Consider the following 6,000-nt stretch of genomic DNA (forward strand, 5'->3'; position numbering starts at 1 on the left):
CAGATGATGCAAACTCATGTATGAGCCAAGTATGGTACAGTATCAGAAGGGCCCCAAGGAAAGGAAAACAGGGGTTATCCATCAGAAAGATACCCCAGATAAAATTGAACTGGAAAAGCCAAAAGACCTTGGTCATTGGGATGTTCTTAAACCAAAAAGGAGAAGGAATGTCAAGAAAGAATGGGCTCTCTTGGAAGTGATCACCATTATATAGCTTTAAGTCCTCAGTCTACAAATGGATTGCTCTGGATTTACCCAGAGTAACTGAGCTCATTTCCCTTTTTAGCTGATAAAAGCCCAGTTGTCTGGAACTCCTGCAGGCCAATTGTAAAAGCAGCATGTGGCAGAGGCTGATGAGTCACCAGCTCATTTGCTCAGCAGCCAAGAACAACAAACTCTTCACATTTCCTTGGGCCAGCCCAGGACAGTTCTGACTTCCACATCCCCGGGTGAGCAAATATGCAGGATCTGCCTCCTCCTTCTCTTCCTCCTCCCTTTCCTCTTCCTCTCCCTCCTACTCCTCATCTCTGCCTTGTGCCAGTGCTGTGGCACTCAAAAGGTGGTTACTCAGGAGCTGGGGTTTTTGCCTCACCACACTCCACAGTGCTTCCAACCATGGAGCAGGAATGTGATTTTCTCCTGAAGATCAGCAGCAAACGGTCCCCCATGAACTGGAAAGATGGAGCAGCTCAGTCCTTGCAGATTCCTCACAGAGGGAGCGAGGGATGACCCCACAGCAGGGAAGTTAAAGCTGCTAATATTGTTTGGCAGCACTTCACAAGATCAAATCACTGCTTGGTTTTCCAGCAGAGAGCACTTCCAAGAAATCCCACTGGTGATGAAAGTTCCTAGGTAGACAAAAATATCTGAGGTCCAGGCTGTAGAGCAGCCACAGCACAACAGAGTGTTGAAAGAGAAGCAGCTCTGGGAATTCTGCTCAGGAATGTCCTGTACTTGCCATCAGCATGAAGCAGGCACCAGGTTTAGCATCCTCCCTAGTCATGAGTGTGGCTTCAGCTTTCTACAGGATTTCCTGCCCTTGAGCTCCTGCCAAGGTGATCCCAGGGATCTCAGCCGGTTTCCAGCACTCCCAGATGACTTTGCTCCCCTTCCATGGGTGGGTACCCAGCAGGTGGCATCCACGTCCAACACTTGTGCTGGAGCCTCACCTTCCTGAGGGTTTCTCTTCCACTTTATGGATCCCAGCATCTGTTTCTTCATTAATGCCTCTTTTCCATTGGATTTTATTTTAAAATTTCAAAATATTCATTGATGTAGTGTTTCTTTAGTTATTCTTATTCCATCCCAAGGATAAAGTTCACTCATAATTCCTCTGTGTTCAGTGGCATGGCACATGAACCTTTATATAAAGATCATCAGAAAATAGATTTACTAACAAATTTATGAAAAAATACTTGAGTTCTGTCGATCTCATCAGCGAAAAATATGCTGGATCTAGGCTGGGAGAAATCAGGGCACATCACACCTCCATAATGTTTTTAAAAAACATTGGAAATAAAGGCTTTGTGGGATAGACAGAGCTGGGGGATAGACATATAGGATAGTGTATGGGGCAAGGCTTGGGGGGCTGAGCCCTGGCCTCTGGCTCATCACTCAACGACTTGGACCGAAACTTCTGCATGGAGGGGATGGGATCTGAGTGATTGACAGAGAGCCAGGGTGGGGTTTGGGGATGATCTCATCCCGGGAGAGGGATAACACAGGAAAAGGGAGGGGGGTACAGTTTGGGATAAACCATTTGGGAAAAATAGGGGGATACAAAACAAAATGACTTCAAAGTACTACAAAGTATAAAAATGCACTACTGCAGGTTTGGGCAGCACCAAATAAAATGTCATAAAATGCTTTAAAAATAGAAAAATTAAAAATAAAAATTAAATAAAATTAAAAGAACAAAATTAATTTAAAATAAATGAAAAACAAAATAAAAACTGTAAAGTGCTGTGAAGTGCCGTAAAAGTTCCATAAAAGGTAGTGCTGTAATGCAAGACCCTCAAACACCACCACAATCACCAGCTTGAGTGGGTCTGGGCAACACCAAAAAAAATAAAAAGCTTTAAAAATAATAAAATTTAAAAAAAAAAGTTTTAAAAAGAGAAAAATTAAAAATAAAAATTAAAATGAAAAAACTAAAATAAAAGCTTTAAAAAGAGAAAAATTAAAAATTAAATAAGAAATAAAATTTAAAAAATAAAATAAAAAGCTTTAAAAATAGAAAAATTAAAAATAAAAATTGAATAAAAATAAAATAAAATAAAATTAAAAGCTTTAAAAATAAAACAATTAAAAATAAAACGAAAAAATAAAATTAGAAAAAGAAAAAGCTTTAAAAATAGAAAAATTAAAAATAGAAATTAAATTTTAAAAAAATTAGAAAAATAAAATAAAAAGCTTTAAAAATAGAAAAATTAAAAATAGAAATTAAATTTAAAAAATTAGAAAAATAAAATAAAAAGCTTTAAAAATAGAAAAATTTAAGATAAAAATGAAATAAAAAAATTTTTAAAAATAGAAAAATTAAAAATAAAAATTAAATAAAAAATAAAATAAAAAGCTTTAAAAATAGATAAATTAAAAATAAAGATTAAATAAAAATTAAAAATAAAATTAAAAAAATAAAATTAAAAGCTTTAAAAATAGATAAATTAAAAATAAAAATTAAATAAAAAATAAAATTTAAAAAACAAAATAAAAAGCTTTAAAAATATATTAAAAATTAAATAAGAAATTAAATTAGAAAAATAAAATAAAAAGATTTAAAAATAGAAAAATTAAAAATAAAAACTAAATAAAAAATAAAATTAAAAAAATTAAATAAATGCTTTAAAAATAAAACAATTAAAAGTAAAAAAAAAAATAAAATTAGAAAAACAAAATAAAAAGCTTTAAAAATAGAAAAATTAAAAATAAAAACTAAATAAAATATAAAATTAGAAAAATAAAGAGCGTCAAAAAAAGAAAAATTAAAAATTAAAATTAAATAAAAAATAAAATATAAGCTTTAAAAATAGATAAATTAAAAATAAAGGTTAAAAAAAAATTAAAAAAAAAATAAAAAGCTTTAAAAATAGAAAAATTAAAAAAATTAAATAAAAAATAAATTAAAAATAAAATAAAAAGCTTTAAAAATAGAAAAATTAAAAATAAAAACTAAATAAAAAGTAAAATTTAAAAAATTAAATAAATGCTTTAAAAATCAAACAATTAAAAATAAAAATGAAAAAATAAAATTAGAAAAATAAAAAGCTTTAAAAATAGAAAAATTAAAAATAGAAATTAAATTAAAAAAATAAAATAAAAAGCTTTAAAAGTAGAAAAATTTAAGATAAAAATTAAATAAAAAAATCTTTAAAAATAGAAAAATTAAAAATAAAAATTAAATAAAAAATAAAATAAAAAGCTTTAAAAATAGATAAATTAAAAATAAAGATTAAATAAAAATTAAAAATAAAATTTAAAAAATAAAATTAAAAGCTTTAAAAATAGATAAATTAAAAATAAAAATTAAATAAAAAATAAAATTAAAAAAATTAAATAAAAAGCTTTAAAAATATATTAAAAATTAAATAAGAAATTAAATTAGAAAAATAAAATAAAAAGCTTTAAAAATCAAAAAATTAAAAATAAAAACTAAATAAAAAATAAAATTTAAAAGATTAAATAAATACTTTAAAAATAAAAGAATTAAAAGTAAAAAAAAAAAAAAATTAGAAAAACAAAATAAAAAGCTTTAAAAATAGAAAAATTAAAAATAAAAACTAAATAAAATATAAAATTAGAAAAATAAAAAAAGAGCGTCAAAAAAAGAAAAATTAAGAATTAAAAATTAAATAAAAAATAAAATAAAAGCTTTAAAAATAGATAAATTAAAAATAAAGGTTAAATAAAAAAAAATTAATAAAATAAAATAAAAAGCTTTAAAAATAGAAAAATTAAAAATAAAATTTAAATAAAAAATAAAATAAAAAATAAAATAAAAATTAAATAAAAACCGTAAATGTTCCATAAAAGGTAGTGCAGTAAAGCGCGACTGTCGTAAAAGGTGCTGTAAAGCGCGACTGTCGTAAAGCTGCCGTAAAGCAACACTGTCGTAAAAGGTGCCGTAAAGCGCGACTGTCGCAAAGCTGCCGTAAAGCGCGACTGTCGTAAAAGCTGCCGTAAAGCGCGACTGTCGTAAAAGGTGCCGTAAAGCAACACTGTCGTAAAAGCTGCCGTAAAGCGCGACTGTCGTAAAAGGTGCCGTAAAGCGCGACTGTCGTAAAGCTGCCGTAAAGCAACACTGTCGTAAAAGGTGCCGTAAAGCGCGACTGTCGCAAAGCTGCCGTAAAGCGCGACTGTCGCAAAAGGTGCCGTAAAGCGCGACTGTCGTAAAGCTGCCGTAAAGCGCGACTGTCGTAAAAGGTGCCGTAAAGCAACACTGTCGTAAAAGGTGCCGTAAAGCGCGACTGTCGCAAAGCTGCCGTAAAGCGCGACTGTCGCAAAAGGTGCCGTAAAGCGCGACTGTCGTAAAGCTGCCGTAAAGCGCGACTGTCGTAAAAGGTGCCGTAAAGCAACACTGTCGTAAAAGGTGCCGTAAAGCGCGACTGTCGCAAAGCTGCCGTAAAGCGCGACTGTCGTAAAAGGTGCCGTAAAGCGCGACTGTCGCAAAGCTGCCGTAAAGCGCGACTGTCGTAAAAGGTGTCGTAAAGCGCGACTGTCGTAAAGCTGCCGTAAAGCGTGACTGTCGTAAAATGTGCCGTAAAGCGCGACTGTCGCAAAAGGTGTCGTAAAGCGCGACTGTCGTAAAAGGTGCCGTAAAGCGCGACTGTCGTAAAAGGTGTCGTAAAGCACGACTGTCGCGCTTTATGGCACCACCTTTTATGGAACTTTAACAGTACTTTACAGCACTTTACGGATTTTATTTTGTTTTTCATTATTTTTTAATTAATTTTATTTTTTAATTTTCTTTTTATTTAATTGTTATTTTTAATTTTTCTATTTTTACAGCTTTTTAATTTTTTAAATTTTATTTTTATCTTAAATTTTTAGTTTTAATTTTTCTGTTTTTAAAGCTTTTTATTTTATTGTTTTATTTTATTTTTTATTTAATTTTTAGTTTTAATTTTTTTATTTTTAAAGCATTTATTTTATTTTTTTAATTTAATTTTTAATTTAATTTGTTTTCATTTTTTTATTTTTAAAGCATTTTTTAAATTTAATTTTTATTTTTGATTTTTCTATTTTTAAAGCTTTTTCATTTTTTTATATTATTTTTTATTTAATTTTTAGTTTTGATTTTTCTATTTTTAAAGCTTTTTATTTTTTTAATTTTATTTTTTATTTAATTTTTAGTTTTGGTTTTTCTATTTTTAAAGCTTTTTATTTTTTTAATTTTATTTTTTATTTAATTTTTAGTTTTGGTTTTTCTATTTTTAAAGCTTTTTATTTTTTTAATTTTATTTTTTATTTAATTTTTATTTTTGATTTTTCCATTTTTAAAGCTTTTTTTTATTAATTAATTTTTATTTTTGATTTTTCCTTTTTTAAAGCATTTTTTTTATTTTTTTATTTTTTATTTCATTTTTATTTTTAATTTTTCTATTTATAAAGCTTTTTATTTTATTTTATTTGGTGCTGTTCAGACCAGCTCAAGCTGGTGATTGTGGTGGTGTTTGAGGGTCTTGCAGTTACCCTGATTAATAGGTAGAGATGATGTTTGGAGGCCACAGTGTTACAGGTAGGGGTTAAACAGTTTTTTAGGGTCTTTCAGGTGATTTTTCAGGGATTTTTAAGGATATTTTAAGGTTTTTTTTTTCAGGAGTTTTTTAGGAATTCTCTGGAAATGTTTAGGATACCTTTAGGGCTTTTTCAGGGCTTTTAAAATAATTTTTAGGGTGTTTTAATGACTGTCTTACCGGGGCGCCCCAGCCACCCAAGGCACCCCATGCTGGCGCCGCAGACTCCAGCCCAGCCTCCCGTCAGTGCCGCCCGTGGTTGCTT

The sequence above is a fragment of the Agelaius phoeniceus genome, chromosome 20 (genome assembly GCF_051311805.1).
Source record: "Agelaius phoeniceus isolate bAgePho1 chromosome 20, bAgePho1.hap1, whole genome shotgun sequence".
NCBI lineage: Eukaryota > Metazoa > Chordata > Aves > Passeriformes > Icteridae > Agelaius > Agelaius phoeniceus.